Below are 27,672 nucleotides of genomic sequence, written 5' to 3' on the forward strand. Positions count from 1 at the left end.
ATTTGTGTAGTAGGTATGCCAAAATTTGTGGACTAGATTTGCCAAAATTTATGGACTATGTTTGCTATTTGTGGACTAGGTTCTCTAAAATTTGTGGACTGGGTTCTCCAAAATTTGTGGGCCAGGTTTACTCAAATTTGTGGCATAGGTTTCCCAAATTTGTGGACTGATTTTCCTAAAATTGTTTTATGCTTAACAATTCCATAGAAGAAAACAGAAGAAATGAATAACATTAACATGAATAACGTTTAGCAAATTCTGTTTATCACGTAACAAAAGGACAACTTTTCTTCTCGTCACAATCGAGATAGAAAATTTTCATTTTGTATAAACATCCGCAGACTGATACCTCGTCGGCCCCAATAGAGAACGTTAACAGCAGAACTAGATTCGATTCGTAACAAACACAGAAAAATTCATATTTCCACAAAAATCCTCGATCTCCTACAAATATTACATACAAACCACAAGTCGTATTTCATTGTGCCCAACGCTAGCAGTCGCAACAATGCTGTAACGTCAGAGATCGTCAGAAGACAGTAGTTGGCATGTGCTCGGAAATTTTTCGTGTCGGATAAAGCTGCTCTAACTTACGTATTCATAAGTCGCAAGTGACTGGGGAATTTCGAGAACGAACCGAAGATCACGCGGGCCTTTCCGGTCCCGTGACCGCGAAACACCAGCCAAACCAACAACAGATTCGCATAATCGCGAGAAGTCCGCGTGAAACCGCGGTCGAAATGAAAAAAAAAAAAGAGAACAGAGTAATTCTCGCGCGTGGCCGTCGCGTCGGTGCAGCGGCAACCCCGGTAATTCCCGGGTTGATGGAAATTTGAAAATCAAAATTTAACGGTGACTTTTACACGCGGAACCCTCTTAACCGCGAGTGACGGGACGCGTGGGTGGATGTAACGCGAAAAACGCGAGCGGATTGTTCGATGCCCGAACGATTAAAAACGCTCGCTCGCGCCAGTGATTTCCATATATCGACGGCTCGTAAATGTTTGCGGACGGCGGAACACGTAATGTCAGCAATAAAAAACAATCGGCAAATACATTCCGCGGATCGGAAGAGTTTGATACCACGGTCACACACCCCACTCCCTACCCCTTCTCCATTCTTTTAATAAGATAATACGCGAGCGCGCTCGAAATCGAAATATCTTTCTGTTATTTTTGGTTGACGGAAATAACGTTCCGACCGACTGCTACGAATATGAATCGCGAATATTTTTTCGAACGCGACGATCGACCAAACGCTTTTATTGCCGAACGGCCCCATTCGATGTTTGCTCGCGTGAAATATTTCTGTGTGGTAATTTGTGTTTGTATTAACGCGTTAAGTGTCGAATATCGAACCCGAACATTTTTCGATTGTGAAAGAGTTTAGTGACAGAAAAGTGTAGCTACCAACTCTACGAGAATCAGCAAGTTTTACAGCTTCTACTCCACTCTGTTTCGGCTGTTCTAATTTCTAATTCCACTAAATCCAGATGGTAGAATTAAGACACAACCAAAAACAGACAATTCTAGTGCATCTACTCTATTTTACTTTGGTTGCTCTAAGTCCCTCCAATTTTAGGCGGTAGAATTCATTTCAATTGACACAGTTAGCAATCATAAAATTCTAGAGCTTCTAATCCACTCTACTTCGGCTGCTCTAATTCCTAATTTCTCTAATTCCAGGTGACAGAATTAACTCAACTCTATACTCTGAAGAATCAGTAAACTCTAGAGCTCTAGTTTCAATGCTCTAATTCTGCAATGCTCAAATCTACACTCTGAAAAATCAGTAAATTCTGGAGCTGCTACTCTACTCTACTTCCACTGCTCTAATTCCTAATTCCTCTAATTCCAGGTGACAGAATTAACTCAACTCTATACTCTGAAAAATCAGTAAATTCTAAAGCTTTATAACGCGAATTCTACAGCTCTACTTCAGCTGCTCTAATTCCCAATTCCTCTAATTCCAGGTGACAGAACTAACTCAAATCTACACTCTGAAAAATCAGTAAATTCTAGAGCTCTATTTCGGCGGTTCTAATGTCTAATTCCTCTAATTCCAGGTGACACGGTTAAGTCAAGCCTGCACACTGGAAAGCTAGAAAATTGTAGAGCTTCTACTCCACTCTACTTAGGCTGTTCTAATACCTCATTCCCCTAGTTCCAGGCGACAGAAGCGACTGAAATCTACACTCTGGAAACTCGTGAAATTCTACGGCACCTATTCTAATCGGTAAATTTCTTTTCCACGTCCTCTCCTGATCAAAACAGATTAGAGCTCGCGGGCGTTACGACGCGGAAAGCCGGCCGCAGTTTTGCGAACAGAATAACGCGGAGCGAGTGATAAAGCAGCTGACAAAATGCTAATGCACTGTCGCGTAATTCATAATAGATGCGTCAACCTCGCCTAGCCGTAGGGCAGCGTTTCCCGCGGGCAAGAAACTAGAAAACGCGTTGCTCTGCTTTACTCCGCGCCGCCAGCTAGGAAGGCGGAAAATTATCCCCAGGAACTTCTCGGCCGTTGTTTTTCTTTTCCCCTCTATTTTCCCGAGGCATCTAATTTCCAACTCGTAGCCGCCGCCGCCGCCACCGCCCCTCTCTTCTTTTCTCACTCTCTCTCTCTCTCTCTGTTTGATCCCGCGAAAACGCCAGAGCCGGTTGACTTCGCTCTCGCGTTTACACGCGGCCGTACGTGATCGCCCCGTTTAAAAAGTTACTGATTTCGCGTCTGCCGTCCGCCGCCGTCCCGTGATAACGGTAATAATAACAACGACACGGTAATACCGGCCAATTTTACGCGCAGCATTATGCGGCCCGGCAGTTACGCGAGCCGGGCGACCCGCTACCATTCTATTACGCTTGTACATACTACATACTACATACCACACCGAGCGCGATACGCTTTGCGTGAAGAAACTTCCGAGGAATTTTTGCGCGGTGCATATTGCCGAATTATGCTAAACGCCCCGGAGATTTCATGCGATAGCCGATCTACCGGGTGCCCATCCGCAATTTCGGGAACGGGGCCTGTTTGGAAATGATTACGCGCGCCGCTGTGCGCGATTAAAATTGTCCGCTTCGATGTCACGACAGTGGGAAAATTTCATTCGCGCGGGTTGGTCGTTGTGCGAGACCAGCTTTGTATAATTGTCAATGTTACAGAGGCTAGGTGAACCGAGATAATTTATTCGTGATGTTGCGGGATTGATAAAACGACGATTGTAACGAATATACATTTTTCCTCAGCTAAACTGGGGATTTTATGCATTTATGACGAAAATGATTTGACGCGATTTAAAGCAGACGATTGAAAAGAATTTAAGAATGGCAATCAGTGCAATGCTTGTTGAATCGTTAATAGAAGAACCATGTTCCTACATGGTTCCTGTTTTTTACGATTAGGTATTTTTGCATGAAAATCCACGGTCCGGTAATAAAAATCCTGTATAGTCTTCCCAAATTGTGCTCCTAGTGAAAATTGTCTGCGTTGATACCGTAAAAGTGCGGAATATTTAATTTGCTACAATTTAATTTTCAAATTGTAGAATCACACCACAGAGGCTAGATGCGTTAAAATATTCTACCCATCTTATTATAAAATTGATAGAACAGAAAATTCTAGTAAAAGTAAAATTTTTATAAATTGCGCTGCCAATGAAAATTACCCTCATTAACCTTCCGTATGCTATGCCGGAGTAATTAGTGACCCGTCGCGGTGGGGATAAGCTCGAGCGACCGTCAATATGTGCAATTTTATTCCGATATAAGATGACAGAAAAATCGCTATCCCCTCTTCTTCGTCTTTGTTCGAAATACGACGAAAGCCGGTCCCCAGCTATCGTCTTATATCGAAAGAAAACTGTAGTGAAATATCGGTGTGGGTCAGAAATGACTCCGGCATAGGCCTAGAACTCGCAGGAGACTGAGGGACAATACTGTAAAAGCGTGGTGAATTTAATTTGTGCTAGTAGACAGTTTTGTATGATAAACATGCGCAATGCCTTATACTAGATTCATTGTTAAACTTTGTAATATATTTATTTTTGTGCTTGGATCTATGGGCAGATTGTGCCTAAGACGTTCTCAATAAATACATACATATGCATAAATGTATAAAATCCTGTGGCTACGTCAATCATTTTTGTAAGATTGCTTACGATGTTGAGTGCTCGAGCCATTTATCAGTACTTAACAGAGCAGCTTTAACAAATAGGTTGCACAGAAATGCGGTGGTGAACGGTTGAGCACGAGCCACATGAACGCGCGTACGTGCGGTTAAAAGTATGATCTCCGGTTTCGCAGTTAACGAAAGTGGGAAATGTTATTTGAACAAAGTGGGAAATGCTATTGGACAAACTGTGAAATACACGTGGAAGTATCACGCATTTCGCCAAACACGATTTTCCATTGTATACACCAGCTGACGGTGGCTACAATGAAAAGCCGGCGTGTAGGAGATAAATTTTATCTTGATCCATTGTTTCCGGTTATCCTCCGATACGCAAAAATAAAAATAACGAAAAAAAAAACAACAAGGAACGACAGGAAGCAAAGTTTATTGGATCTCGTTTAACAAGAACGGGAAATTATACGTTCCAGAGCCGCGTTTTTAATAGGAGAGGATCTTCTGCGTTCGGTCAATTAAGAAAAGGAAATCCGGAACGGAAGAAGGGAAACCCTCTATACCCGTCAGCCGTCCAACACCGACTACTTGAACCGTATCGTGATTGAAACTGAGACTCGCGATACCTAAACGTCCGAAATGCCTGAGTTAAATTTTAGACTTTTTTAATTTCGCAACATGCACGGTTTCTTACGTGATAGCTTGTCATCGTAAGACATTACTTTGTGAAATAGTATTTTATATAAAATACACATATGCGTCTGCATTGAAATTGGCGCTGTGCGAGTAACAGATTAGGACATATTTGTAAGTTCATAGTGATCTGCGGATTTCACGCATTTATAATAAAAATTAGGAGTCGAAACTTAAACCAGTGAGAACATTAGAAAAATTTAAGAAGTAATATTGTCAGTTTATTAAAATAAGTGGAAATCAATTTTTATTGGACTCATGTTTGTTGCGATCGATACACTCCCATTTTTCTAGTTTGATATCATTTTTAGGAAATATTGTTATACCTATCTCCTTTCTAAATTAACCAGTTAACTGCGGAGTTTAATTTTAAAAATCCCTCACGGGCGCGGAATTAAAATCAAGCCAAATGACGAATATACACGCCGAATGCAGGCCAAATGCCGCTATTATAAATTTTACGAAAAAAGCAAAGCAAAATGAGAAAGAATTACATTTTTATTCGATAAGAAATTAACAATTCATTAACGTTAACCGCACCGCAATAGAGTTTTGGATTGACGTGTATACACGACGAACGCGGTTAACACTAGGTTTACGGAGCACAAAAAATGACTATTTTACATTACTTTACAAAAATAACATGATTGTATCTATCAAAATTTGTGGCCATCTTTTTAATAATATATATCCAAGCAAATCAATTTGTTAAATAATTCCTCATGGATGCATCTTTACAATCTCAATATTCGTAAATTAAAAATATTAGAATCCATCATTTTGACGGGTCCCGTAAATCTAGTGTTAACTGGTTAAAATTCTCATAATGAAATTGGGTATATTATTTCGGATTACAATAATTGTTATAACGCGGTATAAAATTCTATTTTTCTGTCATCGATGTTTAGCCGCTAGAAAAAATATAAACACATATAAATGTTCTCGTTCTTCCAGAAGCTTTTTGCGCTGCGACCATGAAATAAATCCTAGTGGGAGGAGGTTAATATGACGGAACAATAAAACGACATTTTAAGGAGATTATCCCAAACGCATCTAAATCCCGATCACGTCCACAGCCATACAGTTATTCCTAACGAAACGCCACCTCGAGGCATCGAGTTTTCTGAAAGACCATCATCGAACGAGAAGAAGAAGAAGACTAAGCTTGACACACGGTGCTTCGTGGAATCCTCGCCAGTCCCAGAGAGCACTGGCCAGGTACGTAAAGCGTGTAGGCCTGGAGTAAACGTTTCTAGAGTTTCAGTGGCTCCCCTAGGGGGAGGGAGTAGGGTTGTTCGCAGGGTCGAGCCGTGGAAGCATATTCCGGTCGAGATTTTCCCTAAGCAGAGGAGGGTCGGACGGAAAATTATCCCTCGAAAGCCGCGGACCCTTTCTCGGTCTCCCACCATCCGAGTCGAGGGTATCTTCTCTCTTCCTCTCGTCTTGGTGGTGTCCGCGTTTGCTCTCCCCGCGGTCGTTGGGCCACCAGGATCGTTCCTTCCCCGTCGAACCTGTCCGATCGGCTGTTTCCTTCTCGTTTTCGTCCCGGCGAGCAACGGGCTCGCTCTCTCCGACTCTCTTTCTCTCTTGAGGGGGAGGGGGGATCGGTTTTCTCTCTCTCTTTCCCGGACAGTCGGGTTCCATCGTTTTCGCGTGTGTACGCGGGCAAGGCGCTCGATATTTCAGGCCGTCGCCCACGAGAAACGCAGTTCCTGGGGGCGTGTTCCGCACTGGCATGGTCGGCGGTGGCCGCCCGGCGTTACCTCGGTTCGTTTACACCGAACGTAGAAACGGAGAGCTGGCATAATTTCCGGCGGAGACGGTGGCGTGCGCAGCTAACGCCGTTTCATGCGTCCGCAACGATTCCACTCCGCGTCTCGCCTCACCTCGCCTTGTCCGCGGTGCCTCGCCTCGCCTCGCCAGGCTTGGGCATCGCCTCCGCTTCTCGACACCAACTCGCCTCGACTCGACTCGACGAGTACGAGCCTCAGACCCGAGAATCGAGCCCGAAACTCGCGACTGCATTCGGCGTATCCCACCGTCTCGGGCTTCGAAAAGCTTGCGCGCCAGGCACCGGCTCGTCGTAAGGAAACGAGACCGGAATTGCAGGCAAGATCCGTGGTTTTTGCAATGAACCAGCAATAACTCTTCCGCTTGAATCGAAGTACCTGTCGATGTGCACGTACGCGCCGGTGATTATCAGAGCGAAGTGTCGTCTTTCTTTCAGATAGACTTGGTAAACAAATGTTTCACCAGGATAACATGTAACACGTAATATTATATAATACGTAAAATTCAAAGCTCCGAACAAATTCATCTTCGTACTTATTATGTGTCACGTTGATTGATTGTTCTAACAATGATATAATTACGTGAAAAATTATATATTTGGTCTCAGTTGGCCCTGGTTGGTCGGAATGCCTGTGAACGACCCCACAAACTCATACGAGTCACCTAATAATTCCCTACCTCGGGGAAAGTCCCATTGAAAATCGATTAGAAAAATGTCAAAAAATACCGAGCCAAGTTGAAGTGGTTGCAGAAGGTTTGATCCGATTATAAGAATTTCGTAAAAGTGCAAACCGCACAATCGCCAATACATTCCAGTTGGCTCTGTGAGGGTTAATTGGCCCCGAAGGTGGATCCTTTCTAATCCTCGCTAACGTCGCAACTGCAACCAGGTTCAACGGGTCAAGTTTGCACACGGTTGGTCCGCGTTTGACGCATCGGTCCAGCATAGTTGGCGCAACGCTATTTTTTAATGAGACCACCCGCACAGGATTTGCCAAGCGTTTCCGTGTTACCCGCTGCGCATTGTGTCCAAGGGGTGGGTGTTTGCGGGTCCGCGGGACAATGTCCTGGCAGTGTTATACCTTCGGTTGTGGAGCGGCCTCTTGTTGCGTGGGACCTCGATAGGTGTTCGACGCTCTAGCCCCGACCATAGTTTCGGCAAAATCACGTGGGTATCGTGACTGGTTCTGGGAACGGACGCGTGGTCGACCCTCGTTATACGGTAAATATTCATACTCGTGGCCATATTCCCGTATCTTTACCTGCTTGACGCCATTTTTATGATTGAAAGCTGCTAATCAATGTTTAACCATGCCACGAAGAAAATTGGAAAAATTGGTCCAAAGTGCCTCAGCTTATCTTGATCGGGATACAAAAATTGGGAGCTTGATCAAATCAAGAGATTGATAAGTTCCTGAAATGTTCGTGTCGGTAATGTATTTGTTTAAATGTTTTTTATTTGGATGGAGACAACGAAACATTAGATCTAAAGTGTCCTCTATGATGCGAAGTCCTCGATTTTATGTGTAAAAATCAGTAGGTGGAACACAAAATAGAAGAAACGCCAAATGAATGTAATTATACAAAAATTAAGAACGAGTTTCATCGAACACAAAAATATTTTCTTCGATTAAGAACGTCCCCTAAAGCTGGTTGCACTAACATACCGAAATGACAGACGTCGATTTTAATGGAACTTTGTGGGAAATGCCATCGTCCGCATTGAAGGGGTGAAAACAACCCTCAAAGTTGGGGGTTGGAACCATATTTGGCCGAATATCTCGGAAACAGTTACAGCTGGAGGAGTGGCTCAAATGGGAAAGTGGTGTATTTTTCTACGAGGTATAAATCTGCAAGAATAGATAACCAATGTCACTATTTGTTGATACAACATCTTGAAAAATAGCACTTTTTTCTTAACGTTTGTAAGATAACTGTTGGAATTTATTTCATAAATAGAACAAAATTAATCTGTTATTTCTTTAGAAGGAAGGACCGTTTGAATCGGCTTTTGATATACATTGTATCTGCAGTTAATATACATTGCATGTTGTCCCCGGTGTCACGGCCCGATAAGGCCAAGACAACAACCCTCGCAACACGTCACCAGGCCCAAGTTCACGACCGATTCAGCACCCAACACTTTGAACCATGAAACAGTCCCAAAGCTTTGTACCCCAAACAAGATTACCCATTAATATATAAGACCCCAAACTCGTGTACCCGGCAGTCGACGATTACCTCTGCTACGGCACGTCTCGCCGATCCAACTTTCAAATAAAAAGCATCTTCGAATTCCCGAAATCTTTAAGTATTCAATCGCGAAAGTGAAATACGGCGTTCTTTCGCGAAACCAGCCATTTCACCGTAACACCGGCATGGAACCCTCGATCCTCAGTTGTTCATATTGGACTGTTGCTCCTCTGTTTTCGATTTCTTGTTTCATTCGCGACGTTCCTCTCAAACCGTAAAGACGTGTCCGACAACGTGCTTTTAGAGAATCTGTTGAAATATAAATTCTATTTCGTATACAGATAGAGAGTGTGATTTTATTATATATACCCATATCCCAATAATAACCAAACCCTCGAACGTCTCAACCGCAGATCTTGTCGATGCAACTAGACCAATTGCAGGGTGCATGTGACAAGAGCTGCAGGAGTCACAGTTCCCGGCGTTGCAGCCCGGGTTTTCCGAAAAGACGAGAGCGAGGTTTCCGGTGATGCATTCAGGCCGCGTCTCCGCGAGCCGGTGACACGCACGGGGCGCGAATTTTAAAATCTATTCTCCGCTCGGAGCGTGTAAGAGACACGGGAGCGTAGAAACAAAGGGTAGAAATAATGGGATTTGCATAGAGATGCCGCGGCGGGGGGAAACTGGCGCAACATTGCTCGGCTGCAAGAGGTACGACGCTAAAATGTTGCGCGTACAGGGTGTCTCTGATCTGCTGGTGCAAGAATGCTGGAACGAGAAAAAACAGTACACTATTTTCGTACCGGCGGATCGACGACACCCTGTGTAAATCGGGGAAAAGATGAATAAACGAGGAAAATGGTGGACACGATCGATAGGCGGTTAGATGTAAATTTTCGGGCGACGATAACCGCTTGTCGGGTATCGTTGCGCGATAAATCGAGCGTGGTCGATTCAAAGGTGGGCTCGCCAACGCGTCGTGTTTCATAAAACCGTTTCCGAGGAATTTATTAATCGCGGTATCGCGGAAACCGGCGCGATTCGTTCCATTAAAATACCACGTCGTCGCGCACCTCTCGCCCGGAGATCACCTTATATTAATACGGCTAACGGAGCGGAGATATAAACCGATAAAATTTACTGTAACCATAAAATATTTTACGCCCCTCCAGTCGCTTAAGTTCCTACTTAGGCCGAGTTATCTCCGCCATAAATTCGGTACGCGAACTCGCGAACGGAAAGGGGAAGAGACCGACGCGACGGAAGAGAAAAAATTTTCTCCTTCCGCCTAACCCTCTCTCTCTCTCTCTCTCTCTCTCTCTCTCTCTCTCTCTCTCTCTCATCCTCTTTCTCCTTTTCCTCGATCAGCGAAAGATCCGTGAAAATGCACGCGAATGCCGGATCGCCGACGTTGATAGCCGACTACAAAACCTCATGTTCTAATATCATTTTTCTGACCAGCTTTCGCAAAGCTGCTCGTCCGTCTGGCTCGATTGGCTTTTATTAGGCGAATTATAAAAATATGTGTGCATGAAATATAGTAAAATATTGGCTCGTAACTGGTAGGTTATTTATTTAACAACACGTAGACGTACTTTTAATTCGCAAACTCTTTAGCACACACACACACACACACACCATACGTACAATATTAGAAACGATTTCAAACTCTGCTCGATTATAACCGTACTGCGGATTTTATGCGCTTATGACAGAAATTAATAGGTGAAACACAAAGCTAGGAAGACATTCAAAAGAATTTAAGAGCATTATTATAGTGGGCATTATTATTAAAATTATCACAGGAAAAGATACATTGCCATCGAATCTCTGCCTCTTGCAATCGACTCGGAACATTTGTTCTCACACACAGATGTTTATGCAAAATAAACAGAAACTAGATAGAAATATGTTTCTTCTTCTAATAATTGTAATTAATTGATAACAATCTATCCACACCTTAAAATTCTCTCCTGGAAATATTCTTCTAAAATTCACTTACTCTTTTCTGTGATAAACACGTGCAATTCGCAGTCTAGTCATCAATGTACAATAGAATGGCAAATGACAAATTTCTGTTTGCAACAGTTCGGTTTTCGGTATATTTTTTAATGGAAATCTAAAGGGACAACCAGTGGCTTTAATCGCAATGCAATCGCACTTTCAATTTTCGTACTTGTAATTGTATGTTCGTTACAATAGTTACTACTACGTAGTACGGATACGGAAGGCTCCGGCGTGGTAGGAAATTTCGCAAAAAGATTCAGCGAATGATGTAGCGACAAAAGAGAGTCGTGCAATTTGCGAAAGTGAAGGCGATCGCGTGGGTGGTTTCGATCGGCAAACGAGGAACCGAGTTCGCCGAAGAAACGCGTCGCTGGTTGACTCATTCCGTGGAGTTCGCGCGCGCGCACGCGAGAGAGAGAGAGAGAGAGAGAGAGAGAGAGAGAGAGAGAGAAAGAGAAAGAGAGAGCAAGAGAGAGCACATACACACACCGCCAGCGGCCTGCATTTCCATGCGCAAGGTGCAGCATGCGCGTACTGCAATCAGAGTGCACGTACATTCGCGCCGCGTAAGAGACAGAACTGTCCGTTGACGTCATCGGGACAATTTATTCGACTCGCAGGAGTTCGACGTGCCCGCGGAACTTAATGCGAAATACTATTCCGTTTTATTTACACCGGCTACGGAGGAATGGAAAATCCGATGAGGTTAATAAACGGAGACGACGAAAAGCCGATAAATGGCGATATTCATCGAACCCGGCGACTAACTTTCTCCGAGACAAGGAAGTACTCCAGAAAAAAAGATTTCGAGAACAAGATGTCGAACTGGTCCAAATATTCCCCTACAGATCTTTTGCTTAACACTAGGTTCACGGAGCTCTAAAAGTGACTATTTTGTATTACTTTGTAAAATTAACAAGAACGGGCTACCTACATTTTCAGCAATATTTTTGAAGTAATATGTACCCAAAGAAATAAATTTGCTAAATAGTTTCTCATGTGTGTATCCGTAGAATCTTAATAATTTTAAATTAAAAATATTAGAACCCGTCGTTTCGACGGGTCCCGTAAACCTAGTGTTAACAGATAGCTAATGATATTATGAACGTAGGTGTGCATTTCTGTGGAAAGACAGTTCTCTTACTGTCCACGTTTTTAATAGCAATTCATGAAAGGTCTAAATCAGTCGCGTTCTCAGTGTCGCCAGATGAGGGGAGGGAGCACGAATTAAGGGGAAAAAGTTACCCTTTCTCTGCCAATACCGGACAGAGACGAAACGCGTCACGTGATCGGGCGCGGTGGAAAGGGAAATTAGAGTGGGGGAACAAGACTTGATCTGGCGACACTGGTGCTGGCAGAAAATTTCCACGCCTCCTTTCGAGGGTTCAGCCTATGACAATATTTTTCCCGCTGACGTCACATTGCCCACAGCTGTACCCGCGGGCATTGGCGGGTGCCCTAAATAAGCCTCTACAGATTATTCAATTTATAGCTTAAGATATTGTAAATGTACTTGGTTGGGAATATGTTGATTCTTTAGAGACCTCGTTTTTTATCTCGTCAATAAAATAATTTTTCTCACTGTGTTCTATAATCTCGTAAAATAGAATACAGTTTTTTCTCGATATATGTCCCAAATATCTAGCCGATAAAAGTCCCAGAACTATCCCCACTGCCGCGGGGTATACCCCGTGAGGGGCCAAGAAGAATATAATAGATATAGGTACAGTGTTTTCTCGATATATGTCCCTGGGTAGACCCGTGTTGTGGACAAATATCGAGAAACGACTGTACCTGTATCTATTATATTGAACGTGTGCTATCCTCGTCCGTGAAACTCCCATCCACCACGACTTTCCCAAGATATCCCATCAGAATGAAAACTCACCCATTTTCCATTTCCATAGGGTTGAACGGAAAGTTCGCTCCCTGTTGCGATCGAATTAGGATCTAAAAAAAAAACAAACAAAACAAACTTTACAGGATTTTGTTTACGCCATATGATGCAGTATGAACTGCATAACGATGCATAGAGCTCAATTAAAATAAATGCAATTATAATTGTTTACGGAACGTATATGGTAAAACCATTTCGTACTATTCATGTTTTTTCATTAAAGTATACCATGTATACGTCATTTCATTAATACGCACGATTACGAATCGAATATAGTTTGTTGGCACAATTTGAGGACTTTTTAAAGAAAGCTTCGTAGCATTGTTCAAAGTAACTTCTCCATGGGCAATTGGAATTGCTATTGCATAATCGACGGAGGAATTACAGCGAACGATTAATTTGATTATTAGTGCCACGGTACGAAAAGCATATTGTCCGTCCATGAGACGCATAATCTTACCAACATAGTCACTAAATACATTTTTGCAATCAGTAATCATAGGTACTTCACAAGACAATAAGTTTGCAGTATAGCTTTCCATTAAAAAATTGTCATAACTAGACTACGAATTATGCATTTTCGACGAGAATGGGTAGGTGTAATTTCAAACAGTATAAAAATTAAAAAAGTTAAAACCACCAGAGAAAGAAATAAATTCCTATGTGGTTCCCACGTCTTGCAATTAATACAAACAATTTTCAAAGATCCGCAGTCTAGACTTAATACATCATCCTCAGTCTTTTAAAAAATCCAGGATTTGCAGTAAAGGTACATTAATAGGATCCTTAATGTAGTACTTTCTGAAGACCCCACAGGGCTCAACGAAATTAGCGTATTCGCGCTCCCGTTACACTCAACTTTAATTTTTGAAAAACCGCAGTTGCTTCGTAATATAAAATGGATTAAAAACGACCTGCTCCCGGTGTTAACGTTCGTGTCCCTGTGGTGGGAGTCCGATTTCCCATTTTGTAATTGCAGTCGAAAGTAAAAAAAAAAAAAAAAGAAGGATGAAATAAAGAAAAGTGAAATTAATTCTGACCCAGTCCACCCTTTCATCCTCCTCTTCGTCCGGCCATCAATTCGAAATCCGTGAGCGATCGCCGGTGCGTGAAACGACATCAATCGGGCTTTCTCGCACAGATAACGAGGCTGCGCTGCCAGCTGAAGAAGGGGAGCGCTCTCTTGCTCTCTCCCTTCCTCTCTCTCTCTCTCTCGCTCTCTCTCTCTGCCTTCACCCTTTGCCTTCTCCTTCTCTCTCGAGCGCGGGCGGTGCGCGAGCGCTTACAAACGATGAAGCGGTAGTCGTAGAAAGGGTTGCCGGAGCGAGTGTCGAGCATATAACGTACAAATTATACGTGGCCACGGAACGGGTGATTTACACGCAACAAACGAACCATGGAAAACCGTTATCGCGGCGGGTTCAACGCGGTAACGTGCTAAGTATCCATCGAGAAATATCTGGTATACCGATCGGGCGTTCGACGAGTCCCGAGATCGTTACCCGTGCAACCACGGCCAAATTTCAGGTTCTAAGGATGGTATTTAAAAAAAAACACAAAAAAGAAACGAACCTATCCACCAACGGCCAGGCTCTAGCTCTTATACACATTCTTCGCTGATTACGGTCTTTCGGGATCGCTCGAGCTCGATACAGAAACGATGGACCTTGTCCACGATCTTGCTCAACTACCGGACCACGATCGACGTCCGTTCCGAAAGCAAAACGCGATCTTCTCTTGCTATAATCTTCTATATATAGATGATTAGCTGTTCAAATAGCATCTAAGCTTCGTCAAACAGAAAGTCAACCGCGCGATAGAAAATTCGACTGTAGAAATTTCTCAAATTTCTAATGAAATTCTTAAGTACGAGACTATTTCATGCATTTAGAACAAAAATTAACCCGTTAGCGCCCATTGTACTCGTTTGAGTACAGGATAACAAGATTATATTTGTTTGCTTCTAGCGCCATCTAAGATTGACTAGATGTTTTGTCCATCGTTTGCAAGTACTCACTAAACATGTAGAAAGCTGTATTGCTAATGGTTATCTCTTTTTTACCGACCATAAATGAGATATTCGCACATATTTTGATTCTGCAGTCCGGTATACTGCGAGTCCTTGCACGCTCTGTTGATATCCGTTCAGTACAGTGTAGAAACGATAGTCATACGAGGATGAGATGGGCATGCATTAAGTGTAAGGTTACATTGTGTACTGAAAGAGACTGTTTCATCCAATACCATTCATAAGCCCATTGTACTCGATTGACCACATATATATATATCGCTTCCAGTACAGTTATGTGTGTTTTATTCATTTTATTTAAAAAAAATTCTTGGGCGTTAATGGGTTAATAGTCGAAACTTAAACGAAACATCGGAAGAATTTACGAATGTGATAGTAATATTGTCAACTGATTAAAACGATTAAGAGTCGAAATCAATTTTTCTTGAACTCATGCGTAAGATTTGTATTTTCCTTGAACTGCATATGCGCAGAGGGAACAAAAAATGATGTGCAATGGAAATATTCTAGGTCAGAAGAAATGATCGGAGTTAGAAATTCTCCGAGGGCAAACGGTTAAAAATTTGGAAATTGCGGAGTCGTACATCGTCCCCGAAGAGTTGGCGTATCAGGTTAAGATTCGGAGCTGGGTGTGATAGTCTTCCTTGCGAAACTAAGAGACATACCGGACAAGACTATAAATAAGCGCGGACCTACGCGCCGAGACGCGAACGCTAATTGTGGAAATTACCGACGCGAGGAACGCGAGCTGCCTAGCTCTCCCGATCGAACGAACCTGCGTTTCGAGGAATCCGATGAAAATTCGCCTTCGCGATGCTTCCGTTACCGTTTCAGTCCTCCTGCTCTTTGATTCGACGCCTGTTACGACGCTGCGGGTCTGTTTGGCCGAAGACTATGCGAAACACGCTTCGACGAGCTAGAAGGTGTGCTGGTCTTAACTTGTAAATGAGCTGCGAGCATGTTTCTGCGGCTGGCATGTCGTCGGTGGAAAATTGAGAAGTTTCTCGGTTCTCTTTTGTCCCACCGCACACGGAAAAGTCTATGGTTAACCCTTTATCCGACTAGAGTCGTAGGACATTATTTGATGTTTGGCTACCGGTTTATTTACAAATTTGATGAAACAGATTTCTAGAGGTACATTTCGTAGGCGCGTCAGTATTTCTGTTGTTCGTAGCAACAGCTGTTCATTTAACCCTTTGCGGTCGTATTTTATATATAGGTGTCATGTTGGTCGGAATTGATTTTCGTTGAACGAACAGTAATACATAATATGCAAGATTATGAAGGAAAAACAACATTTATTAATACTTTTTTAAACTTTAGATATATGTAACACAATAATATGTTTTAATTTTATGTCACGTAAAAACTTAATATAATGTAAGATCAATATGGTTCTTTGCTATGGTGGCTGAGAGCAGACATACGACTGGAACAGTAAGAAAGCTTTGATGACTGAGAGTAGACATACGACCGCAAAGGGTTAATCGTCAGAAACTAATTGAATGAGAATTTCGATACTCTGGGTCGAAATAGACCCGAGCACCGCTGTCGTACAGCCAACGTGCAGCCATTGGAGAACACATAGGCATACAATAGATATACATTTTGTAGTTATAATATTATGAGCTACAAAGAAGTACGAGTCGCTGCAACCATAAAACAGATTGTAATTTGGGCAGGAAAGTTTACAGAAAATCTGACGAGGCACATGACGTAGGAGAAATTGTCTCTTTCTAATGGTGTCTCTAGTCGGTCAAAACGACGAATGGTCCGAGGCTAGGAATTGGTTCGTCTATGAGTCTGATTTGGGAGCGCGGGTGCTCGCATAGACAGAGAAAGCGAGGGAAAGAGAGGAGCGCAAGCAGCGTGTCTCTCGCAGACACGTATAGATCGAGAGACACCCGCGCACACATCTATCGACCTGAACTCAGCGAACCGTCGATTTGCCGCATGCCCGACAGCGTTACTTTTGTATCGAGCTACGCGACCGCGTAACGCGGCTATAGGCTGGCGCACACACGCAGACAGATAGAGTGAGAGAGAAAGAGAGAGAGAGAGAGAGAGAGAGAGAGAGAGAGGAGAGGTGGATAGATAGACAGGTACACGCGCGCAAATAATTACAAGCTCCTAGGACGAGCGAGAGAGGGGGGGGGGGCGAGCGCAGGAGAAAGAGGACCAAACGAGCCAAAGTTTCAAAAAGCAACCCACCGATAATACCCATATTCCCGGCCATCGAGACCCGCAGAGCTGCGCAAAATTCCAGACTCGCCGCCTCTCGTTCTCTCCTTCTCCGCCTCCCTCCCTCTCCCTTCTCTCGATCTGGCTCTTTCTCTCGCAGGTTCGAGGCAAGAGAGGCAGCTACTGGTTTCCCGTGGTACGCGGCATCGCCGGGAGCGACGATAATATAAAGCTCGTCGTTCTAGCCGTCGCAGCGCAACGCTGGCGGCGCGCCGCGGGACACACGTACAAGCGTCCATATACAGAGCCAGCCCAGGCTACGAATAGAGAAACGGAGGACGAAGGAGGGAAGGCAGTTGCAGTAGCAGTAGCAGCAGCAGCAGCAGCAGCAGCAGCAGCAGTAGAGACACAGAAGAGACTGAAACACGAGGGCATGTGTAGCCGCGCGTGTGCGCGCTTTCATCCCGCGCGCAAACAAACACAGCCGGCACACGGGGGTGCACACTGCACACGCGTTTGCGACGAGCGAACTAGCTAGCGAGCGAAACCGTCGGCGTACGATCGGACAAAAGATAATCGCGAAGAGCCCCGGCTGTCTCGTACCTCTAACCGTATACCCGCGCCCGCTGCCGATGCGGCTGCCTCTCTCTTTCTCTCTCTCTCTCTCTCTCTCTCTCTCTCTCTCTCTCTCTCTCTCTCTCTCTCTCTCCCTGCGCTCCTCTATCCAGGACCTCAAACGTCCGGTTTCGATCTTGACGAGACTTTGTGCGATCGATGTACGCCGGCTACTACCGATTACTACGGGATTCTGCTCGCACGATTTGCGAGCTTCTTTGACTTCGTAGGCGGCGGGCGGGACTGCGAAACATTCTTCCGAGAAACCATTCGTCCTCGTGCTAGGGTCTCCTGCCCAATCAACGCTTAAGCTGCATCTCCGTTGAAATTAGTATTCGCAAGTCGTTATTTCTTTTCCTCGGCGCTATTTCTACAAGAAGGCTTTGTCATTGTTCTTACCTTTCAGAACACGATTCTAACTATATTCCGTTGTAGGTAGCTTGTACCCAAAATCTGACATTAAATGGAAAATTGGCCAAATGACCAATGAACGAACATCAATTTCTAACGAATGAACGGACGTGCTCCGGTGAATGATAATTATCCAAACAAACTTATCATAGTCACTTGTAAAGGTGAGTTTGCTTAACACCATTCGCAGCTTTATTTATCAACATTTTGAAACAAATTTTTTTTCAGATAAATGTTGTCCCTGATAGTCCTAATGTAACATTCTATACATTCAATTTAATCGCTACGAATTCATCCAATGACGACTTTAACACTAGGTTTACGGAACACTGAAAATGACTATTTTACATTACTTTACAAAAATAACATGATTGTATTTGTCAAAATTTGTGGCCATTCTTTTTAAGAATATATATCCAAAGAAATCAATTTGTCAAATAATTCCTCATGGATGCATCTTTACAATCTCAATATTCGTAAATTAAAAATATTAGAATCCGTCATTTTGACGGGTCCCGTAAATCTAGTGTTAATACTCTGGGTCAAAGTGGACCCGGACTCCGCTGTCGCAGGGTTAATAAGGGGAGAATGATATACCAAGATCATTCTATTAACGCCTTCACAGATTTGTACTATACTAATATATTTTTGTCATAAATGTATAAAATCTACAGTCTGGTAATCATGCTTATTTCTAAGCCAAACTATGGGGGTGGTCCCAAACTATGTAGAATGGTAGGTGTCCCTAACCTCAGCATTGTTCGAGGAAGCATTCTACAGTGAAATGTTCAACCCTAGAGGTAGCTTGAGACGAAGGTTTTTAAAAACAGTATAGACTACAGCGTCTAGGTTCTTATGCAAATTCTTACTTCTTAATCTCTGTAAATATCTTCTCCGTTCCACCACTTCCCAACAAGTCGACCCCGTGGCTAAGCTTCATCAAAATAAAGTGAAGTTTAAGTCAGTTTCAGTCGGAAGTTGAAACGTTGAGCGAAGTCTTTAGAAACCTGGGTCAACGTGGACCCAGACACCATCAGTCAACGGTGCACTGTCGCGGATGCACCGTCAAGGGTGTCTGGTATCAGTACGACACTGTCATTAACCCTCAACTGGTTACACGAGGGGTCAATCAGATCGATGTATAATCCAGTGGAACAACTGCGGGTCTTTATGCATTTATGTTTTCTGAGAATTTTCAAAAAATGCTAGAACATAACATTCGACAGAATTTAGCGCGATTGTTATTCATTTCAAATGTACAAAGTCTACTGCCGCTGAAAATAAAATTCTAGTTGACTCCACTTTCAGAAAATTACAAAAATTCTAAATTGCACAAACATCCGCAGTCGTCTATTAAATTGTTTCATAAATTACATGCAACCTAGGTCGATACTCAATCCACTGGTGCTTCCTCTTCCTTCCCCTACAAACATCCATTTCCCAATAACCCGAATCCAAGATGCTAGGAGAATCGACGTCCTCCAAACAGTCCCAGGACCCTATGCCAAAATCGAGATCACGGAAACCACGCCTACTCTCCAGTCAACAACAACCTAGATCTTTTCCATCGTCGCTTTGCCCGTGAGGGCCACGCAGTTCGCTCCGAGAGTAAACCACCCCCTGTCCCACTGTTCCATCATTCCCTGAAGCTCATCAAAATCGAAGTCGGACAATCGAGGTCCTTTGTACGTGTCCGTGGCGGTGGTTCCTTCCGGCGCGTCGGAACGGTGACACGAACCCAGAGGTCGCAGGGGGTGGTTGGGCGGAGATGGGAGCCGGGGGTGCACCACGAAGAGAGAAACGAACGGAAGCGTTGAACGAGGAAGAGTCTCTGAAAGAAGACGCACGAACCGAGAAGGTAACGCAGCCGGGAGAGAAAGCGAGAGAGAGAGAGAGAGAGAGAGAGAGAGAGAGATGGAGAGAGAAATAGGGTAAAAGAGCGAGAGAGTGAGAGAGAGAAAGAGAGAGAGAGAGGGGTGCAAGGAGCTAGCGGGTAATAGGGAGAGAGCCGGCGTTACCGTGGGGTGAGTCGGCGCGGGAACGAGCGGTTTCGTGGGTCGGTGGGTGGACCGGGAGGGAAGCGTAGCGGGCCGAGATAGAAGCGGACAGGAAAGAGAGGAGAGAGAGAGAGAGAGCGAGAGAGAGAGAGAGAGAGAGGAGTGAAGGAGGATGAAGAGGCAGAGAGGAGCAGGAGGAAGAGAAGGCGGTGGTATGAGGTTGGTTAGGCGCGGACGGTGGGGCCAAGAGACGAGAGCGCGCGTACCCGTAGCATAGGATGAGATCAGAGAAGGGTGAAGGGTACGGGAGGAGGATGAAGAAGAGGAGGGAGACACACGCTGCGAGAGGCGCTGGCTGAGTTTGTGAGCACGCGCTACTACTCTTCGAGGCTCGAGTTCTATCTGGCCGTGTCCCTCGTTCCACGGATAGTTCTTTCTCGCTCGTCCTCGTGCCCTCCTCCCTTCAGCCCCACTCTCTCCTCGCGCACCTTTGCGAAGCGGCGGCGGCGGCGGCTACTACCACCACGCCAGCAGCGTATCGGGAGGGACGGTCGTCTCTTTTCTTCGCGGTGCACGTACTCTCGATCCTCTCCTGCTTACGCGCTCGTTCTCCCGATTCGTTTCGTCGGTCCTCGTCGGACACTCCTCTCGCTCTTTCTCGCTGTTCGTCGCTCTCCCGCCCCTCTAAACCCGCTCGCTACCCGTCCCGGGCTCGCTCCTGACACTCCAACCAGCTTCCCTGCCGCCGCCCCCCACGCGCAGCTACCACCCGTCCACTCTTCTTCCTCGCGACAGCCGCCGCCGCCACCGCCGCATCGGTTCTCTGCGTCCACCTCACTCTCTGTCTCACTCTTTCTCTCTCACTCTGTGCGCGAGTGGCCTCTCTCTGTCCGTGTGCCAGCGATTTTCTCTCTCCTTCTCTCTCCCTCTCTCGTGGGAGCATACACACGCTCGCCGGCCCCGGTTCTTCCTCTCTCGCCACCCTGGCCTCTCCCCCGTCTCTCGTTCTATACTACCATTTCTCTCTCTAAAGCATTTCTCTCGCTCGCTGGATCGTTCGTTCCTCTCTCCCTCTCTCTCTCGTTCTGTTTCGACGTCCGTGTATATCCCGCTCCGTTTCTCCTCTAACCGATCTCCACGGGGCTCGCGTTCCGCTTCGGCGTTTGTATGAGACACCGGTGGTGGGTGTGGGAGGGGGCCAGGGGCCGGGGGCCGGGCGCAGAGAGGCTCTCCGAGGCGAGTTCACGTTCCATCGCAAAGCGCTGGCCGAGAATTGGTATATCGGGGGATGGAACGCAAGCCCACCGGGGGCTTAAGGGGAACGAGATATGGCCGCAGCGTACCGACACGTTCGAGACGGACGTCGTTTGCGGACGCGGGATCCGAGAGAGGCATTCCGGGTTGTTGCACCGGAAGAACGGGCCTGAAAGCAACCCTCTTGCCTCTCTCTCCCTGGCGCACTCCTTGCCTCTTTCTCTCTCGCACCCCGCCAACGGCGTCCAAAGATGAGAACGAGGACGGAGAGGAACCGCGCCGGGAGTGCCGGAAAGTTTCGCAGCCGCGGATAAAGGAGCCCCGATAATTAATACGAGAAAATGATGGACGGCGCTTCTCTGCGCGAGACTACGCTCCGGAATATCTGAGAAACCTCCGCTCTCTCGCTCCCTCCCCCTTGCTTCCTCTCTTTCGGCCTCGCTTCCTCCCGGTTCCTCTCTTGCGAGAGACTTTTCGAAGTAACGCTCCCGGATCCCGTGCACGCGTCAGCCGCACGGATCCTGCTGAAAACGACGCGGGCCTGCGATGGGCGGGTTTTTAGCCCGTCCTTGGACAGGCTAACGATCCGTCAGGTCTCGTCGACGCTCCCGATATGTCATTAACGAGTTAATTACCGGTAATTGAGGCCCGGTAACAAACTACGCCGTGGTCCTTCGTACGGTGAAATTATTGGTTGCAGTTCGGCGAAAACGGCGAGATCCTCGGAGGCTGCGATAAAGGGAAATGGGAAAAGTGGTAATGAGGTTGCAAGACGCTTTTTCAGAGTTGCCTTTGGACACCGGGAATTGTTTGCGCAGCCTCCGAGCGGAGTTGGAAGCGACAGGATTGGTAGACGTCGAGCGAAATGTTTAGGTATCGCGTGGACTAGACAAGTTGATTAGTTAACGTATCCGATAGCAAGTATGATAAGAAATCAAAGGTGACCGATAGCGGAACTGCCTACAAAACAGAGCTGTTCTCATATAATCATCGCTCGGCACGCATTGCCCGAACTTAACCGCTTTAGCATCAGTTGCATTGACTATTTCACGCTCTAAATTAGCTATGAGGCTTCTGACAGTACGCAATTCGGTTTAATATAATATCTGTAAACTAAGGACACGCGTTCACAAAATCCTCAAGTGGAGCCAATTCAACTCTACAAGTATATCTACATTTTTAGCCATTTCCTTTATAACGTTTACCCAAAGAAATAAAGTTTAATAATTCCTCATGGATGCACCTTCAGTTTAATTTTGGAACGCACCATTTTGACGCGTCCCGTGAACCTAGATCCTCGTGGAACCGAAAGATAATTAAAATTAATAATTCCCACAAAGTCTTGGGACTATCGACTAGCACAGACCGAACCAAGAACGATTTCCACAAGCGTTCAGTCCGCGATAACGCGACGCGAAAGCGGAAGCCCTAGGCACCGCTAGAACCGACGATAAAGCTTGACGACTTCCGCGAGCCTCGAGGACGTTCTCCGGGATCGATCGGATTCTAATGAACCTCGTCAATGTCTCTTACGCGTCATACTAATGCATCGAACATCCCACGACCCATTCCAAGCCGAACCCTTTCCAAAAAAAGGAAAGAAACGCCGGACAGTCGAGGAGAGAGCCGTGCAAAGCGGTGGCGCGAATCGATTGTGCCGCGCCGGCTGCGCATATACATGCATACGTCGTTGCTGTCACGAGTATGCGACTTATGAATGAATGCGGGCGACGTCGGTGCATGTGCAACCGAGTATAGTTATGGCACACGAACGCGAACAGCCCCGACAGCCGCGTAATATCGGTCAAATCGCTTGTTGTTCGGTTAGAGCAATCGGGTTTCGAGCGTTGCCGCTTGTAGATCGATTTCAACGAGCGCGGCCTGGTGGCAATCGAAACGTTGCACGGCGCCATTAATATATGATAATGCCGGCAATAAAGTAATCGGCCGGCGCGACGTTCGACTCGGATTAAAAACGCTGATAAATATCGGAATTTCAGCGGTGCGCGAATTTCGACCACGCTTAAGTAATTGCTCCACGCTGGTCGGCATTGTTTCCAGTCCCACCACCGAGTCCTGCTGCAACGACACCCCCTCGAACCCCCTCCTCGCTCTTTCTTTTTGCACCCTTTGCCACCCGTAACCCATTAAAAAAATGTTTCCGCGCGAAACGGCTCTCGCCTTCCGCTCGCGAATACAAAGCGGAACAACAATCCGCGAAACGCTGTCTGACGTGGCTTTTCCTTGCCATTTCTCTCTGTTTTCCTCGATCTTTCTCATCTACGTCGCTTGGAAAAGATGGTGTGCGAGGGGCCCGTGGAAAAAGTCGCGAATTTAGTGTGCTGCGCGGGTTTTTCAGACACGGTTGCGTAAACCAGGTCCTAATTCCTTGACCGGCACCCCTTTTTTTAGAACTTCCTGCACCCTGGAAAGATTTTTCCTTTGTCCGAGCCCGCTTTGAAATTTATATGTTTGGTTAATAGATGGCTGGCGATATCAGCGCGATATTTCAATTTAATTGTAATACATCGCGCGCAGTTTCTACGCACCGCACACCCCCGCGAGCGCAATATTTTCGTCGTTCAGCGCGCAATGCGTGCAGACACGTAATCGGCGCGTATACATCAAAAACTGGCAGACATTTCACGCATCGGGCAAACACAAATTTATGGACGGCTCTCGTCGTTATCCTCCACGCCCTCGGTTTTTCTCCTGCACCAACGCCAACCACCCCTGTTGCTCTCTTTTACTCCCTCTCTCTCTCTCTCTCTCTCTCTCTCTCTCTCTCTCCCTCTCTCTCTCTCTCTCTTACTCGAACGGTGTAATGCTCGACCATTGATTTGCTCCACTGACATCGAAATAAAATGTACGATACCGTGGCCGATAAAGAATTTGTAACCGGAGGATACCACCCCCGCGACAATATCGCAGCCCCCGCGCCGACAAGAAATATCGCGTAATTTATTTTTATCGTAACCCATCCCCGATGTTCATTCGTACCGTGCTCGCCTCGAGAGAAAACCCAATTTACAGGTTTAACCGTGCTTCACCCCTAAACGATCCCTTATCAAATCTGCGACAGCTGTTAATTATGCTACGCGGCGTTGCGCATGCTACGTGGATATCGCGATTTTTTACGACTGGGTGGTAATTAACTGTTGATTCTCTTGCACGGCAGAAAAACGACAGAAAAACTGTCCAGGCAAAAAAAAAATGACATGGAGAAACTGTAAGCAGTAATTTTAGGGGTTGGTTCTCAAAACTTGAATTTGCTTAAACAATTTTGATTTTTCAATCATTCTTATGCACATGAAATTGTACAAATAACGCCAGTTAATTCTTGACAATAAACATATTTCAGAACAGCCACAAGTAGACTGCAGATTTGATGGATTTATGAGAAAAATGGGTGGGTGTATCTTAAAACGGCAAAAAGATTATTATATACTATTTTTAATTTATAAAAGTCATTAAATAAGTCATTTTGCATGGCTCGGTTTCTTACAATGGCTGTCCAACATTTTGCCCGAAGATCCGCAGCTCGTAATTAATTAAAGCCTCGAATGAAGCGTACGCGGAGAAAAAGAAACATTAAACGCTCGAAGAATGAATAAGTGAGCGTACAGCAGGTCGACGTAATTATGAAAGCAATTACACGTTGCTTCGCAGGAAAAGTCCCGAAAAGTTTTACGAGCGCTGATAGATCGAGTGCCCCTTGTGCTCCGCGATTCAACGCGCGGCGAGCGATAAATTTCTATTATCACTGTAGCGGGAAAATTTTCATTCCTCTTTCTCTCTTCCGTTCCCTCTCTCTCTCTCTCTCTCTTTCTCTTTCTCTCTCGCAATATAAGCTGAATAAAACACTCATATAATTGCGCGCGTACAGAACGCGCAAACCGGGCAAAAAGAAAAAAGAACAAAACGCAGCTTTGTTTCCGCCGCGACAATTGCTTCGCAACGCGAGAACCGCCGTGAATAAATTATTAATTCGTAATGAGAGCAAGCTGTCGCGACACTAATATCCAGGGATCGCGATAAAACGCGAGCCGATACCAACCGTGACTTCTTGTCGTACGATTGATTCATTATTTAAATCATCGGCCCGAACGGCACTCCGCGTCGTCGATAAAAAGCGATGAACGAGAACGAGCAGAACGTTCATTAAAATTATTCTGCATCGAGCTTTTTAACATCTGTAATTATTGACGGCTGTGAATTGCATGAATCCATAGAAACTAGACCGTTTACACATTTTATCAACTAGTCCATGGAATATTGAGAATAGACGATTTTTAAGTGTTTTTAAGTGTTTCATCTCGTAAGACGTGCGATTTTTCTGAAATATTTTTGGAAGATTAGTCACAGTTATACTTTGTCAGCTAGTAAACGCAATTGCTTCAAGACTGAATCGTTTGCTTCGAATCCTTTTTATCGAAGCTTGTGGAAAATTAAAGAAAATACAATAGCTCTGAGGATTGTGATTTTTTATTTCACTTTGCAGAAATATGAAGACAAGTTCGCATAGGTTATGAGTAGACTGCCGATATTTATACAAAATAAAAATTGCCCACATTCATTGCAAGAAACAGTGGAAGTTCCTTGCCTCCTTCAATGATCTTAATAAGTTGCAAATGATGTACTAACGATCTTAAATTCTTTCAATTCTTCCATTGTTTTAAGTTGCCCTAACTCGTTTCTGTCATACATGCACTCAGAAGTAGACACTGGATTTGTATGCAAAATATAAATTGAAGATGCATTTCCTCTCTTAATAATTTGAATATGTCGTAATTCATTTTTGCCAAAAATGCATAAAATCCGCACTTACGAGACGAGCTGATACGATACAGGGTGTTCAACTATAAATGATGACTGTTCCAATTGTCGCCGTTCGACTATGAATTGTCGATTCACGGTTGTCGTTAAAGGAACTTTCCACGCCGAAGATGGGGCCGAAGTTCGACGATTAAAAACGATGAAAAATCCGTATCGTCGCGTGAGTCAGGTCAGTAAGAACGAGAGACAGACGCTTACCTTGAAATTGTGATCCAGACCTGTTCGAGCTACAGCTCGTACGAGCCAGTTTTAGCGAGCCAAGTGCCAAGAATCGCGCGCTAGCGAAACCACGCCCCGTATGCACCGAAGTCTCTCATAGTGGGGTAATCCGTGACCGATGTCCAGTCACGAATAACACTGCTGCGTGATCTTCACACGCCTAGAGACTCATTCGGAACCATCACTCGCACAGAGGTCCCTAATACTTTAGAGCTTCGGCGTTTCGCGTGACCATCTGGCTTGGGAGCTTCAACTAGCTAGACTTGGTAGTTAAGACTATGGGATATTGGTGGATTGCGAAACCTTTACTTTAGGATTTGAGGATAGCCATAGACTAGAATCATTGAGATCTTGTGTCCTGGAAGACATAACTGGCTGGGACTTCCTAGTGATCATTCGGACATCATTATTTTGGATTAGGGACTCTGTGGTATAGGATCTGGGGTTTAGTCAGTTAGAATTGAAGAGGAAGTCCTGGAAGACTTAACTAGCTTCCATTTGATCTTAGCAATTTGGTCATCATTATTGCGAATTAGGAATATTGTGTTTTAGGACTTGGGGGTGCTAATAATTTAGAGTCATTGAGGTTTTGAGTCATGGAAGACTTAACTAGCTGCGACTTCCTAGTGACCATTCGCACATCATTATTTTGAGTTAGTGACTCTGTGCTACACGGTTTGGGACTTAACTGGTTGGGACTTCCTAGTGATAATTCGGACATCATTATTTTGGATTAGGGACTCTGTGCTATATGATCTGGGGTTTAGTCAGTTAGAATTGAAGAGGAAGTCCTGGAAGACTTAACTAGCTTCAACTTGATATTAGCAATTTGGTCGTCATTATTACATATTAGGAATATTGTGTTTTAGGACTTGGGGGTGCTAATAATTTAGAGTCATTGAGGTTTTGAGTCCTGGAAGACTTAACTAGCTGCGACTTCCTAGTGACCATTCGCACATCATTATTTTGAGTTAGTGACTCTGTGCTACACGGTTTGGGACTTAACTGGTTGGGACTTCCTAGTGATAATTCGGACATCATTATTTTGGATTAGGGACTCTGTGCTATATGATCTGGGGTTTAGTCAGTTAGAATTGAAGAGGAAGTCCTGGAAGACTTAACTAGCTTCAACTTGATATTAGCAATTTGGTCGTCATTATTACATATTAGGAATATTGTGTTTTAGGACTTGGGGGTGCCAATAATTTAGAGTCATTGAGGTTTTGAATCCTGGAACACTTAACTAGATGCGACTTCCTAGTGACCATTCGCACGTCATTATTTTGAATTAAGGACTCTGTGCTATAGAATCTGGGGGTTTAGTAGGTTAGAACTGAGGAGGAAGTCCTAAAAGACTTAACTAGCTTCAACTTGATATTAACAATTTGGTCATCATTATTGCGAATTAGGAATTAGGAACTGT

At 44.8% G+C, this 27,672-nt stretch overlaps 1 protein-coding gene across 18 annotated transcripts in view; it reads right to left on the minus strand.

Moving 5' to 3' along the window:
- LOC143362424 (bromodomain adjacent to zinc finger domain protein 2B) overlaps positions 1–27,672 on the minus strand; it is a 295,115-nt gene that overhangs the window by 185,491 nt on the left and 81,952 nt on the right. For 16 of the 18 annotated variants that reach the window (XM_076802569.1, XM_076802576.1, XM_076802568.1 and 13 more), the window contains exon 2: positions 12,699–12,760. The exons of the other annotated variants lie outside the window; for them this stretch is intronic. The gene's annotated coding sequence lies outside the window, so the exon portion shown is untranslated. The remainder of the gene's footprint in view (positions 1–12,698; positions 12,761–27,672) is intronic. 18 annotated transcript variants of the gene reach the window in all.

Source organism: Halictus rubicundus, chromosome 17 (assembly GCF_050948215.1).
Source record: "Halictus rubicundus isolate RS-2024b chromosome 17, iyHalRubi1_principal, whole genome shotgun sequence".
Taxonomy (NCBI): domain Eukaryota; kingdom Metazoa; phylum Arthropoda; class Insecta; order Hymenoptera; family Halictidae; genus Halictus; species Halictus rubicundus.